General features: G+C 42.1%; 1 long non-coding RNA gene across 1 annotated transcript; it reads left to right on the top strand.

The window, feature by feature from the left end:
* Window positions 1-762: 762 nt before the first annotated feature.
* On the top strand, window positions 763-2,027 carry LOC131432614 (uncharacterized). Its single transcript, XR_009229917.1, has 3 exons — window positions 763-1,441; window positions 1,541-1,740; window positions 1,802-2,027. It is a non-coding gene; the product is annotated as an uncharacterized LOC131432614 (long non-coding RNA).
* Window positions 2,028-14,789: the final 12,762 nt, after the last annotated feature.

Raw genomic sequence — 14,789 nt, 5'->3', positions numbered from 1 at the left:
ACAGGCACCAATTTATCAACCATGTTGTGCAAACACATTAGGATATTAAGTAATTCACAATCATAGAAAAATGGCTATTGTTGGAAAATATGAGTTTTTTCTATACCGCCAAACGAATCTTCGTAAATACGTCATTTTTTTTTTTTGAGTATACTTAATTTTTTTTTCTTGAATTTCCACTCAACTGCTAAAGCAGCTGAAAAAATATGATTACGTATGTCAACTCATCTGACCTTTTTAAGATGATTTTTATTTAATGCAATGAATGCATAATGCAAATATTAGCTCTGATATTATAGTTTATTAAATAAATAAAAGACAAACTTTGAACAATATAAAATGTTGTTACGTTATTGAACTCGACTGTGTTTTTTTCCAAAACAATTAACAGTGTACATGACTTCACACATTATAACCTTGAATTGAAAAAAAGATTTTACGAGCTCCTGTCGCGTTCAAGCATTTCTTGTTCTTTAATTAAGCGTAAAATGCCTAAGCGTAGCAGAAAAACTGATAAAAAGAATAGTGTTGGTATGTATAATTTTTTCAATAAAAAGGACGGACAAAAACTAACGATATGTTTGTTTGAAGGTGGAAATAAAAAGAAGCAGCAGGGAGCAGCAAAGGCGAGCAATGATATCTATCTGCAGCAAATGGTATGTTATTCTGGAAACTGACTGCGAAAATCATTTTGTTTAGTAGTATGTATGTTTACAATTAATATTTACATTTTCCTTAGTTAAACAATGTACTCAAAGAAAACAATGTGGAACTCAGCCAAGATGGGCATGCATTCGTGGATGTGGCTCGTGCCAGTGTATCATCTTTGCAAGATGATAAAATCGACCCATTGAATTTATCGCTGCCCCAACAGGACATCTGTGATAACCGATACGAAAATGTTAAGGGAAATACTGCACACTGCATCGAATATATTGAATTAGAAATGTTAGATGAGATTCAAACCAGCACATCTGTTGGATCTAGTGATTTTAATGGCTTTGCTACGACCTCAGCACTGCCTCAATCAGTAAAACCAAATCGTTTCACCATATATACTCCACTACCGAATCAAGCTTGTTCATCTAATCGATCTGGTAATTTCAATGATCCTTTGATTGTTCCGGAAGTTGAAAAATCTCCGGATATCAATGTTCCTGAATCTGGTGCATGCATTCGTTCTATCAGAGAGGTCACTCTGTCGGTCACTAATGGAACACATAACATGAATGAAAATTCACATGACGAACCCAGCACCGCGCACAAGACGAATTGGCATGATGAATATAACAGAGTACTCGAAAAATTAAAAAATAAAATAGCTGAAAATAAAAAACAAAAGGAAAGCATCGAAAAACTAAGGAAGGATTTGGCAGAGGCGAAAGACATCGCTCTCATTCAAATACAGGAAAACCAGAGATTGAAGTCTAACGGACAAGTTGTAAGTTGTTTTTTTATTAATGAATTGAATATCAAGATACCTAAGAGATAAACTTGTATGCATGTAAATGTTTTAACGATGTTTTCCTTTCTGAAAAAGACTTACGACTGATCCAAATATCAACGTAACCGTGAAACAACTGGAAGATATAGACAGAGAATCGAAGAGCGCTCTGGCTTTGCTGATGTACGGAGCTGAAGCCTTGCGAGAAATGTCGGTTACTGGTCGCAAATACGCACAATCTACAGATAAATCAATAAGACCGGCAATAGACGAAGCTAAGCTGCAATTTATCTACAGTAAGCAAATAGAAATGCTCAATCATTTTTTTTTTTAATTGTTTCAATCACACCATTTCAGAAAAAGCTCAAGAGAGAGTAGGTTTACATAAAGGAATGAGTAATTTTTCGATCATCTCTCTTGAAGCTAATAGCGCAGTAATCAATAGAGCACTCGTAGAAAAAACAGCTAATTTGAGGAAGGCAGCCATCTACGCATCCAATCGTAACATTCGAAACTAGCAGGTTTTGAAGACATTGAACATATTTTTAAAGTGCTATATCGTTTAATTACCGTTTCAAGAGAAATAAGATACTTGGCAAGTTATTGAATTTCTTTATATTGAACTGATGCAATATTTTTCATTGTCCTTATATAGTAAAAACAGTACATATTGTATGCAGAATAATAAAAGTACAGTAAAATACATTGTTTGAAAATTAAATTTAACTGTTTTTTCTATGTTGACCCAGTAAATGAACTACTGTTCAAACATTTTCCATATATGGAATATTATGGTAAATAAAATCTGATACGGTTGCAACATGGTTTGCTCAGTGTTACTACAATGCTTTTTGTTGAAAGAACAATAAATTTACATCAGAATCCAAGAGATTATAAAAAGTCACATCTTATTCAAATTGCAAATTAACATTAAACGTTAGTTTTTGAAAAAAAAAATGTATGGAACAATTTGATTTTTTTTAATGTTAAGATACATAACCACCCCCCTTTTTACTGTAAAAACCGATTTTACAGTAAAAATTGAGGTTAAAACGTTAAATTTCATTGTTTATTCGGTGTTCGGTTTACAATGCATTTTGTTGTAAAATAATGTATTTTTACTGTACTGTTACAGTTAATATTACTGTTTTGGTGCAGTTCATTTCTATTCGGGTTAAGATTAAACTTCAAGTTTCAATCCTGAAATGGTATCAGTTACTCCCTTAATATTTAAATACAAATGAATTACAATGATTCAAATCACTTTCAAATGAAATAATCACCCGTCAATCGTCAAAAGTTTAAATTTGAATTTGCTATAAAATCTTCCCATACCCCCTGATACCGTAATTTCCTAGCTACGGGCATTATCCGCTACCAACCCAAAATGAGATGTCGTCCTGCCTTTCCGATTTTCTGTCAGGACGCCGCCGGGTATATAATCACCAGCGAATGATGGTTCGCGCTCTTTTCTGGTAACAAAAGTCTAGCAATATAAAGTGTGATACCTTAATAACGCTTGTTACAGTGACTATACTATCGATCACACCCTCTTAGAAAAAAAACGTTCAACGGTGGTCCTTTGTTGGTCCAATATGTTGGATCATTGGTCCAATGAAAGTCCAATCAATCGTTCAATTGGAGGCCAACACGAGACCTACGTTTACCGATTTTGAAACAGACCGTTGAACCAAATGCAATTTCTTTCGTTCAACAAACCCGGCAGACAAAGGTCCATCGTTGAGCCATTTTTAATATGAGGAGTTGGAGCCTCGTTGGACTAGTTTTACTGGAGAGTTTCCGAAGTTTTTTCCACTTATTTTTTAAACTAACACTACCTACCTGTGCAATACTTCTACTTCACGTAGAATAACAACAAATTTTCTTTCTATAGAAAGGTAACATCTAATTTTCACACTATTTTTGCAAAAGAAAAAAACAACAAACCGTTCCAGCAAACTGAACGAATATTTCGTGCAGTATGTCGTTCAACAAGCGCTCAACGACCAACAAAATAGAACGGCCTGCAGTGTGGTAGTAATCGTAAGTGATAGCCCTTGCGGAACCAACACCAAGGAAGGTCCCCCGATATCCACCGCAGGTGAATGGTGACCAGTTAATGGTGAACGGAATCCACCTAGTGCTCTTTTGTATGTGTGGCTCCCATACCGACTGGTTGTGTTGAAAACCGAGACGGTAGATGCTACCATTGTTCCAGTCGCTGAAGAGTGATTCAAATCTACCTGTCCGAGGCGGAATCGATCGTCGAGGCACGACTTTTCCAATGTTAAAATGGCTCATTTCGCTCGTGAATGGGATTTCGAATTAGTAACTTCAGCACATCACCAACAGGCAAATGGAAAGGCAGAGACAGCTGTAAAAAATTCAAAGCAGTTAATCAAGAAAGCGGATGATACTCTCGACTGTTTTGTCGCTCTACTAGTTGTGGTGTACCAATGTCGAAAGGAAATTTACTCCCACGAATCATTGAAAATGTTCCTGCTTCTATCGAACAAAATCGCAAGTTTTCTAAACGGAACTATAATAATAAATCTCGGAAATTACCTGAACTGGGGATTGGCTCTCCTATATATGCACAGTTACAACCAGAAACCTTAAGAAAATCGAGTGCCGGAATTGTTTCTGATCGTTTAAGCGAACGTTCGTATCTCGTCAACGTGAATGGTGTTCCTTATCGACGCAGTTTGGTTCACTTAAAACCACGCAATGAGCCCAACGCGACACTTAACCGATATCCCACAATTCCGGGTACTACAAGTCAAGAAATTATTTCTTCTTCTGTAGGGAATTCGAATGTTTGTTCTGAAAAAATAGTTCCGTCAGAGTTTGCTACGATTGAATTATCAACGATTTCATCACCACCAGTGTTGCCGAATAATCGTAAATCATCTTATTCTACTACAAGCGTTATCACCAGTGGGAAAAGCTCCGTTTACTTCCACAAACAATAGGAACGATAGAAACATGAGGCCAAAACGAATTACTCGTACTCCAGCTAGATTGAGGGATTTCGAAATAATATTGAGTAGATATTATTTGAAAATGAGGAAGATGTTGCAATATTCGTGTACACACTCAGTGTACGGTCCCACCTTTTATTATTACATTATAGTCGCGATCATGACCTTTCTTTATTCATTATATATCTTCGCTATGTAAGAATCGCTATGTAAGAATCGCTTAGTAAAATTCTGAAGTGAATAAAACATATATATATATATATATATATATATATATATATATATATATATATATATATATATATATATATATATATATATATATATATATATATATATATATATATATATATATATATATATATATATATATATATATATATATATATATATATATATATAAACTAAAACTAGTCCAACGAGGCTCCAACTCCTCATATTAAAAATAGCTCAACGATGGACCTTTGTCTTCCGGGTTTGTTGAACGAAAGAAATTGCATTTGGTTCAACGGTCTGTTTCAAAATCGGTAAACGTAGGTCTCGTGTTGGCCTCCAATTGAACGATTGATTGGACTTTCATTGGACCAATGATCCAACATATTGGACCAACGAAGGACCACCGTTGAACGTTTTTTTTCTAAGAGGGTGTGATCGATAGTATAGTCACTGTAACAAGCGTTATTAAGGTATCACACTTTGTATTGCTAGACTTTTGTTACCAGAAAAGAGCGTGAACCATCATTCGCTGGTGATTATATACCCGGCGGCGTCCTGACAGAAAATCGGAAAGGCTGGATGACATCTCATTTTGGGTTGGTAGCGGATAATGCCCGTAGGTAGGAAATTACGGTATTAGGGGGTATGGGAAGATTTTATAGCAAATTCAAATTTAAACTTTTGACGATTGACGGGTGATTATTTCAATTGAAAGAGATTTTAATAATTGTAATTCATTTGTATTTAAATATTAAGGGAGTATCTGATACCATTTCAGAATTGAAACTTGAAGTTTATTCTTAATTTACACCGTATTTAAAAAAGCATAATTGAAAATGGCGTTAGGAATAGAATGGTAATAATAATGTGATAGAAATACTAACAATAATAGTGACAATAATAATAATTTTAATGATATATTTTTGTTCAATTCAAGGACTGCAGAAGCTAATATTTACATAGTATTATTTTTATTAAATATTAATCAAATTGTGCATGTGTAAGTAAACTAGGAGGTTACAATCCTCCCTGAGTCGGAGGAAAAACGCAGTTTTTTTTTGTTATAGACGTAGTGTGTATAGTGTGAATTGCAGAGTGTCGAACATCATGGGTCGGCGTCCTTTGGAATATCCAAGTAATTTGAAACAATGTTTTTTCGTTTAAAGGAACTCTTTTCTTTCGAATTACGTGACATTGTGAATAGCCTGTATTCTGCCGCGCAGTCCAAGCGGCGTGCGTCGAGGATTGGAGGGGTGTTTTTTCACAATTAGAAATAATAATCTCTTTTTTTCTGTTCTTCTTTAAACTTCTTTTATTTACTTTTATTACTTCACAATTAAGGTTTCTACACAATGGCGGCGAACTACACAATGGCAGAAAAATCTTTTGCAAAAAAAAACTTATCACTTATTATCCTTTCTCGGTAACACAAAAGTGGATCTACGCTTCTTGGGTTGTATATTTTGTTCACGAAAAATAGCTATTATCCCTCAGTGAATGTTTTTTCTTCCACTTGCTACCATCAGGCTATGTGCGGACAAATTCGATGTATACTTTCATTGTTCACTAATCTAAAATGTTTTCATGCTTTTCTGTCAGCCACATCTAACGAATTATTTTCTTACAACAATATTGTACACGGAATTGTACTACTTGAAAAATAACTATTAACATGAGAACGACCTTTTGCCTTTTAGTGTTAATCGCGCAATGAATATTTCATTTCGCCCTAAAATTTCACTGACTATGCTCTAAAGTATGACAACCGTAACATGCGACTGATTGACCACTGATTGACGGACTACTATCCGTATACTATCCGAAAACTGACTGATCGCTAACTTGGACTATGGGTTTTTAAGCTCCTAACATTTACTTTCGGGCGAAACACGAAGATTGTAATACAAGCTGAGCTTGCTATTTTAAGTAGAAAGTTCATCCGACATTCTCCCGAAGTTCTACCGAAAGCCGAGATCACTGTCACTATGCCAGTGGCAGTGACTAGTGTCCGTGTTTTGTTTCTACATCATTGCTGCGTTGACTAATGCTCGGAAATGTCCATGTTTCTATAACAAAGTTTTCTACAACATCGTTGCGATGACTATTGCTCGGAAATGTTCATGTTTCTGTAACAAAGTTTTCTACAACAAGGTTAGTGTGTGTTCTCCTCTGACGCCATCCTGTTCCATGGTATGCTTCTATCGTTGCTTTATAACATGGGGTGAAAGAACGGTTGCTGGTCTCGGACTCTGGGTATCGTGTCGTTTTCATTCCTAGCTCGTTCTGCTGTGTTGGTGATTTATATTAGAGCTTCTCGTTGATTAATCATTCGCTTCATGGGGTATAATTCAGAGTTAATCGTTTGCGTTTTTGGGTATCATTGGAATTGGAATTACGTAGGAATTACTGCCAGTAGTAATAATCGTTCCGCAAGAATGTAATGAAGCTTCTATTTCATTTGATTTCGTGATTGTTTTCTCCGCATTGTTTTTGTTTTCTACATATTAATAACTTCGATTTTCATATGTTTGTTTATGGTATTCAGTTGAGCTTGATGATGCTCACTGTGTAAAATATGGGGTAGCAATTTGTAACGCTGTGCTATACCCACGCAAGTCATCTTTAACTGTGTTGACTGCGTTTACTTCCATCTTGTTTATGTATCATTGCAATTTGAAGTGCCTTTTCGCTGACAGGCTTAGCCGCGTGCATTCATTTTGCATGCATATTACCTGGCTATGTTATATTGTCACGCGTCAATGTATCTTCTAACATTGACGTCGTATCCCATGAATGTCATGTATCATGGTAGTCGCTTCATAGGTACTTCTATATCGAGTTTTGCCTGTACTTTTTCATATAACAGTTGTTTTCCATAACCTCCTTATACTGTGCGTCTCATACATTACCTCATTTTGTTCGCTTCCGCGTGTGTGGGCAAGCAATGCGCACGTCGTATTTTTTTCTTCTGTGCTATTGGTGACACTTTACTTGGTTGCGATTACTGTATGAAAGTCAAGTGGTTTATATTTTTTTCGTTTGATGACATTCGGCGATTTGTTGCAACTTTTTGGATTGTGCTTACACGCCCTGGATTTGATGCCGTGCCCGTTTTCTTATTAACATGGTCTCTCTACTGAAGATTTATTATTATTATTCTTATTTTGTTAGAACCCCTCCTTTGGGTCATTCCTGTCATTCGATTCGGTTTGCGGAGACGCGGGATCCTGGATTCATGTTCATCGGACCGTTATATTCCTGCAGTTCTGCAGACTAATGCCTAGCTTTGTCTTTTTTTTCTTTGTGTGTGTGTGTGTATCGGGATTAAAGACTCCGTAGTTGGTTAAGATTCTCCCAAAGTAGCCATTGGGAGCTTGTGCTATTTATAAGTTTGGTTATACTCATTTTTCAGTATTGTTAATAATCTTACACGACATGTAAATCGATGATAATATGAAATAGATATTAGTTTAGACGAAAATCTGATTCGAAACCGTGGCTGATGTAAGATTACATTGAGATTCATTTAGTTTTCATAACTCTCCCTTCAATTTCCTGATCCAAATATGTGCATAATAACAAACGTAAATTCCCAAACCATTTGTCTCTGGACGAGCTAGAGAATTATTTTTAGCGCTGAACGTTTATTTTTCAATCGCGTTACTACTTCGATGTTTTATGGCAATAGTAACGGTTTTTTTCTTTTTGCCTTTCTCATAAATCACTTAAAAAACCGACTAGTAAAAATTGCCAGGAGGGCCTAGTGTCATATACCATTCGACACAGTTCATCGAGCTGAGCAATGTCTGTGTTTGTATGTATGTGTGTGTATGTGTCAAATAATCTCACTAGGTTTACTCGGAGATGGCTGAACCGATTTTGACAAACTTAGATTAAAAAAAAATTGATTAAAAAAAATTACTCTTTTCTTTTAATGATAATCTTTGCGTTGATGACATCCGTTTCTCCGCTTTACATTTGCCGCTTGTTCCACTTTGTTTGATGTATTTCTCTCTTCTCCAGTTCATTCACCAACTTTGACTGGTGAACTCAGAGGCAGTTTAACAATCGTTTGGAGTTGGTAGCATGCATTGTCCACATGAGGTATTGTATGTTGTCTTTTCACATGTCGACAAATCAGCTGTTTTATATGTTTTTAACAAAAATGCGATGCATTAATTGATTTCGCCATTCGTTTGTGCAACACAGCTTCCTCCCAAGAACACATCTAGAAACGTCGTATTAGAATTGATTCATTTTGGACTTTCATCTTACATATGTCGCTAATTTTTTGTCGTGAATACGACTTACTTTACTATTGGGCGCCTTTTCAAAATTTACCCTCTGAGAGAGTGATAAGTTTTTGATCGTGAATATCTCCTGTTGTATCTAATGAATCATCATAATTCTTGCGACATGCCATTGGAAATATGATCACAATGTTATGATAAAATTTTCAGTTGTGTGACATAATCAAAATTAAACTTTTCTTAAATGTTTGGTACAAATGAGTGTCAAAGAGGATAATTCATAACTCACGTTTGCCTTTCTCGTATTTCGAAAGCTCATAGCTCAGTGATCTGTAGAAGGATTTATATAATCTAACTACCAATTGAATTGAAAATTTTCAACTTGAACGTGTATTGCAACAACATTGAAGTTTTTCAATAGTACACTATTGAAAAACATGTTTGATTTAACCCAATCAGAACGCGAGATGTCTGCATCTATACAAGAGCATGCATATAAAAGTTGAGTGGTTCATTGTTCCTACCATTTGCTGAGCATCTGTTCCCGAAACAAAACACACGAGAGCAACATCGAGGACCTGTCGTCTCACTGTTTCCCGTTCTGCGTACATGAAAGGAATTCTAGCAAAGAGGCTGTCCATACACCGCTACCAGTAGCAGGTATAAAATGAAATGTGATGTGAAAAATAGTGTCATTCAAGTTGAAGCAGCTACTCTGAACGTACGAGACACCGTCAGCACGATGGCACCGAAAACCGGTAGAAAGGCAGCCAAAAAGTCCAACAAGGCCCTTTCAAAAGCACTTTTTAGTGCTAAAGATAATCATACAGAACTAGTTGAATTTTGTCGCTTTCCTACCATTTTCCGAGCAACTGTTGCCGAAACAAGACACACACGAGTAGTTTCAATAATTTGCACCGTCACTAACACATTCAATTACGAACGGCAACGGTGGAAGTGTTGATGTTGAACACATCTTTATACTGGTATACAAATATGCAGTGCGAAACTTTGGGGCAGCAGGGACTATGTCTAAGGGCTTGACGACCCCTCCCCCGGCAACTGCGAGTTGTAGGGCTTGCCTAGGATGCGGTGGGGTTTGGCAGTGGGCTCTGCTAATCCCCTACAAAAAGCTGCATGTATCCGCAAGCAAGTCCTACCAAAGCGATCGTGTGCCGCTCAAAGTGCACAAGCCCAACGGGAGTGCCGACTCGGCACGTTAGGACTAACGCCAGTGAGGTCCTAACTATGGCATACTGGCTACCATACCATCCATGGATACGATACGGTAGATCGGAATATATAGAGAAACTAGGGCTGACAGCTGCGGTATTCTACTCCTTCAGTAAAGCAGGGTGGAACCGGCTTGAAATGGCGAGTAGGCTAATGCCGCAGCTGCCTTCCGTCCCATAAAACCGTGGCAGGCCTTATGGCACGCCGTCTCACTTTCAGCCACCCGGTTGGGATGACTGGGTGGAAGTAGGTTCAGATGCCCTTTTCCTGATTTGCGCTGATCCGGCTCTGAGCGTAAAGCCAACCCTCGCATGGCCTCACTGCACCGCATAGGTAACCATGGGATCATGATAGCGACTACTTTCGGCTGGGTTTGACGGTAGCCATAAGGGGGACCCATATAAAATGAGCTTTTCATCAACAACATCGGCGTCGAGTAAGGAGGTAAACCCTTTCGCAAGAGGGGGTTTGAGGAGATCTCCATCCAGAACGGGTGCGAGAGAGGAGAGCGAGGCAATAGCTGAGGAGACGAGTGACAGCAATGTCCATGTCAAACCAGCGAACCAGCCTGAGTCCCAGGAGCAAGGGAAGGAAATAATCAAGTCGAGTATGACAGCGGTCATAGAACAACTCGACGCGATTATTGAATTCGCGCAGGAGAAATCCAATATCAGCAAGGAGCTGAAGGCGAACCTTCTGAAGCTACGTAAGGCCGTGAACGTAGCTAAAAGGGACCAAGAGGCGTTGATAGTGCGGCTAGAGGGTGGCGGAAAGTCGGAGAAGTGTTCTGAAACAGAGCCCTTCACCTTCGATACCGACAAAAAACAGGAGGCGGTCGACTATGCGCTCCGGCTCACGATTGAGCGGAATAAACAGCGCCGGAAACGCGCCAGGGATTCTCCAGGCAGTAAACGCCTGACTCCCAAAGCCAAAAGGAGTAAAGACCATGGCGGAAATGATGGGGCAAAGGAACGTGGCGAGGGGCTCAACCCAAACCTCGGCACTCGAACCCCGGATCCGAGCCATGTAAGCGAACCCGGTGAGAATCCATGGGTGAAGGTCGCGAAAAAGAAAAAGGTCCCAAAAGAGGCCGGGCCCATTCCCGTGAGGAAGGCTAGGGACAAAGGAGAGGCTTTGTTGGTTAAGGCCGACAAAGAAAAGTACGCCGATGTGCTCAAGGCCATGCGGAGCGAGGCAAAGCTAGCCGAGCTTGGCAAAGAGGTTCGCAGCATCCGTCGTACGAAGACGGGAGAGATGCTGCTCGAGCTTAAAAAGGGAGCTCAGGGCGGAACGGAGCTTGTTGCGCTTGCCCAACAAGTCCTGGGCGATACGGCCGAAGTTAGAGCCCTACGTAACGAGGTTGCACTCCAGTGCAAACGGCTGGACGAAATCGCCACCGCAGAAGAACTTGCCATGGCCATCAAGGAGCAAGGAGGTGTGGATGTCTCACGGGAATCCATCCGCATGAGGAAAGGACCACAGGGCACCCAGATAGCTACATTTAAACTATCGGCCACGGATGCCAATAAGGTCCTCAAAGTGGGCAGGCTAAAGGTCGGATGGTCGGTATGCCCAGTGACCGCTTACCAACCGCCGGTGGTCGACATGTGCTTCAGGTGTTTCGAACCTGGCCACAAGTCGTGGAATTGCAAAGACCCAGACCGGAGCAACCTCTGCAAGCGTTGCGGCGGCGAGGGGCACAAGGCGTATGCATGCGAAAGAACGCCACGTTGCATGCTATGCGCGAGCAAGAAGAAGGCCACAAACCACGTCATGGGCGGACCTACTTGCTCAACAAGTGGATAGAGTAAAACAGCATGCAAGTAGTACAGCTGAACCTAAATCACTGTGCAGCTGGCCAGCAATTGCTGCACCAGTCAGTGACGGAATGGGGCATTGATGTCGCGATTCTTTCGGATCCCTATCACACACCGGTAGATAACGGGAACTGGGTGTCTGACGAAGCCAAGACGGTGGCGATCTTGACGACTGGTCGATACCCAGTAAGAGGTGGTGAAAACACGGAGGGAGTAGCCATAGCTAAGGTAAACGGAGTTTACTATTGTAGCTGCTACGCTCCACCGAGATGGTCAATAGACCAGTTCACTCGGATGGTCGACATGTTGACCGCAGACCTGGTGAGTCGGAAGCCGGTGGTGATAGCCGGAGACTTCAATGCCTGGGCAACGGCTTGGGGCAGCCGCTTCACCAATAGGAGAGGACAGACGTTACTGGAGGCCCTCGCCAAGTTGGACGTCATGTTAGCGAATGATGGACTGAAAAGTACCTTCCAACGGAACGGAGTCGAGTCGTTTATCGACCTGACTTTCTGTAGTCCCGGCCTAGCTGGAGATCTTAATTGGAGAGTTGATGATGGCTACACCCATAGCGACCATCTAGCCATTCGCTACACGATCGGCCAATTGGCGAGAAACACAAGGAGGAGTAATACTCCCAAAACTCTAGCGTGGAAGGTGGCTAACTTCGACCGCGAAACGTTTTGCGCTGCCCTTGAACTAGAGGAGCACAACGCGAACCTGAGAGGGGACGAGTTGGTCGCTATCTTGTCACGGGCGTGTGACGCGACCATGCCTAGAAAGGCTCAACCGAGGACCAATAGACCACCGGTCTACTGGTGGAACGAGCAAATTGCACGCCTTCGCGCATCCTGCCTCAGGGCTAGAAGAAGGATGCAAAGAGCTCGATCAGCGGAGATGAGGATGGAGAGGAACACGGCATTCAAAGCGGCGAAGTTAGCACTAAACAAGGCCATCTGCGCAAGTAAAAGAGCCTGTTTCGACAAGCTATGCGAGGGAGCCAACTCCAACCCATGGGGCGATGCCTACAGGATGGTGATGGCCAAAACGAGAGGGGCGCTAGCACCCCCTGAACGTAGTCCGGCGAGGTTGAAGGAAATCATAACGGTTCTCTTTCCCCACCACGACACGTCCCCCTGGCAGCCAGCTCCGCTACCAGCGAATGAAGTCGACAAGGTGACGAACGAGGAGTTGCTCACTGCGGCGAGATCACTCGATACAAAGAAAGCCCCGGGGCCAGACGGTATCCCGAACGTGGCTCTAAAGGCGACTATAATGACAAAACCGGACATGTTCAGGGAGGTCATACAGAGAAATCTGGACGAGCGTATGTTCCCAGACATTTGGAAAAGACAAAGGTTGGTACTATTACCGAAACCTGGGAAAGCCCCAGGGGATCCTTCGGCGTATAGACCAATCTGTCTGATAGACACTGTGGGTAAGCTCCTTGAGAAAATCATCCTCAACAGGCTAGCCCTCTTCATAGAGGAGGCAGGAGGACTGTCCGGTCAACAGTACGGGTTCCGCAGAGGCAGGTCGACGGTGGACGCCATAACATCGGTGGTAACCACGGCGGAGGTAGCTATACAGCGCAAACGACGAGGGATCCGCTACTGTGCGGTAGTAACGCTAGACGTCAAGAACGCGTTCAATAGTGCTTGCTGGGCAGACATTGCTGATACCCTACTTCGACTAGGAGTACCGGAAGGGCTGTACAAGATTCTGGAAAGCTACTTCCAGAACCGAGTATTGCTCTACGAGACCGACGAAGGCACACGTAGCACTCCAATCACGGCTGGAGTACCACAGGGATCTATCTTGGGCCCGATCCTGTGGAATATAATGTACGATGGAGTACTGAGGTTGAGGCTCCCTCCGGGTGTCAAGATAGTCGGGTTCGCGGACGACGTCACGCTGACAGTCTATGGCGAATCCATCGAAGAGGTCGAACTGAGTGCATCACACTCAATCTGCTTGGTGGAGGACTGGCTGCGTAGCAGGAAACTGCAACTCGCGCACCACAAAACAGAAGTGATGTTGGTCAACAACCGCAAATCGGAACAGGAGGCGCTGGTACATGCCGGAGATTGCGTGATCCCCTCCAAGAGATCACTGAAGCAATTGGGTGTGATGCTTGACGACAAACTTAGTTTCAGCAAGCACGTTGAATACGCCTGCAAGCGCGCATCAACAGCGATCGCGGCGCTCTCTCGTTTGATGGCCAACAGCTCGCCTGTGCGCTCCAGTAAACGAAGGTTACTGGCAGGAGTGGCAGTTTCGATCCTCAGGTACGGCAGCCCGGTATGGGCGTCGGCACTGAATGTGGAACGCAACGCACAGATGCTGGAGAGTACGCATAGACTGATGTGTCTTCGCGTAATCAGTGCATACCGCACTGTATCGAGGGATGCGGCCTGCGTGGTTGCAAGCATGATGCCTATCAGTCTGATAGTGAAGGAAGACGCTGAGCGCTACAGCATGCGAGGAGACAGGAACGCCCGTAGGGCCTCCAAAGCCGCTTCTCTACGCAGATGGCAACAAGAGTGGGACAGCTCAACCAAGGGCAGGTGGAAACATCGGCTCATACCTAGGGTCTCGAGCTGGTTAGATAGACCTCACGGAGAAGTGAACTTCGGCCTGACGCAGTTCCTCACAGGGCACGGGTGCTTCAGATGGTACCTCCACAGGTTCGGCCACGCGACATCCCCTGTATGTCCTGGCTGCCCAGACGAGATCGAGACGGCTGAACACGTCTTGTTCGCATGTTCCCGTTTCGCGGCTCAAAGGAGTGAGCTACTGGAGGCATGCGGCAGGGACACCACACCGGAAAACCTGATCCAGAGAATGT

The sequence above is a fragment of the Malaya genurostris genome, chromosome 2, assembly GCF_030247185.1.
Source record: "Malaya genurostris strain Urasoe2022 chromosome 2, Malgen_1.1, whole genome shotgun sequence".
In the NCBI taxonomy this organism is placed as follows: Eukaryota; Metazoa; Arthropoda; class Insecta; order Diptera; family Culicidae; genus Malaya; species Malaya genurostris.
Note: the sequence above shows the minus strand (reverse complement) of the source record. Positions and strands in the feature narration are given on the sequence as shown.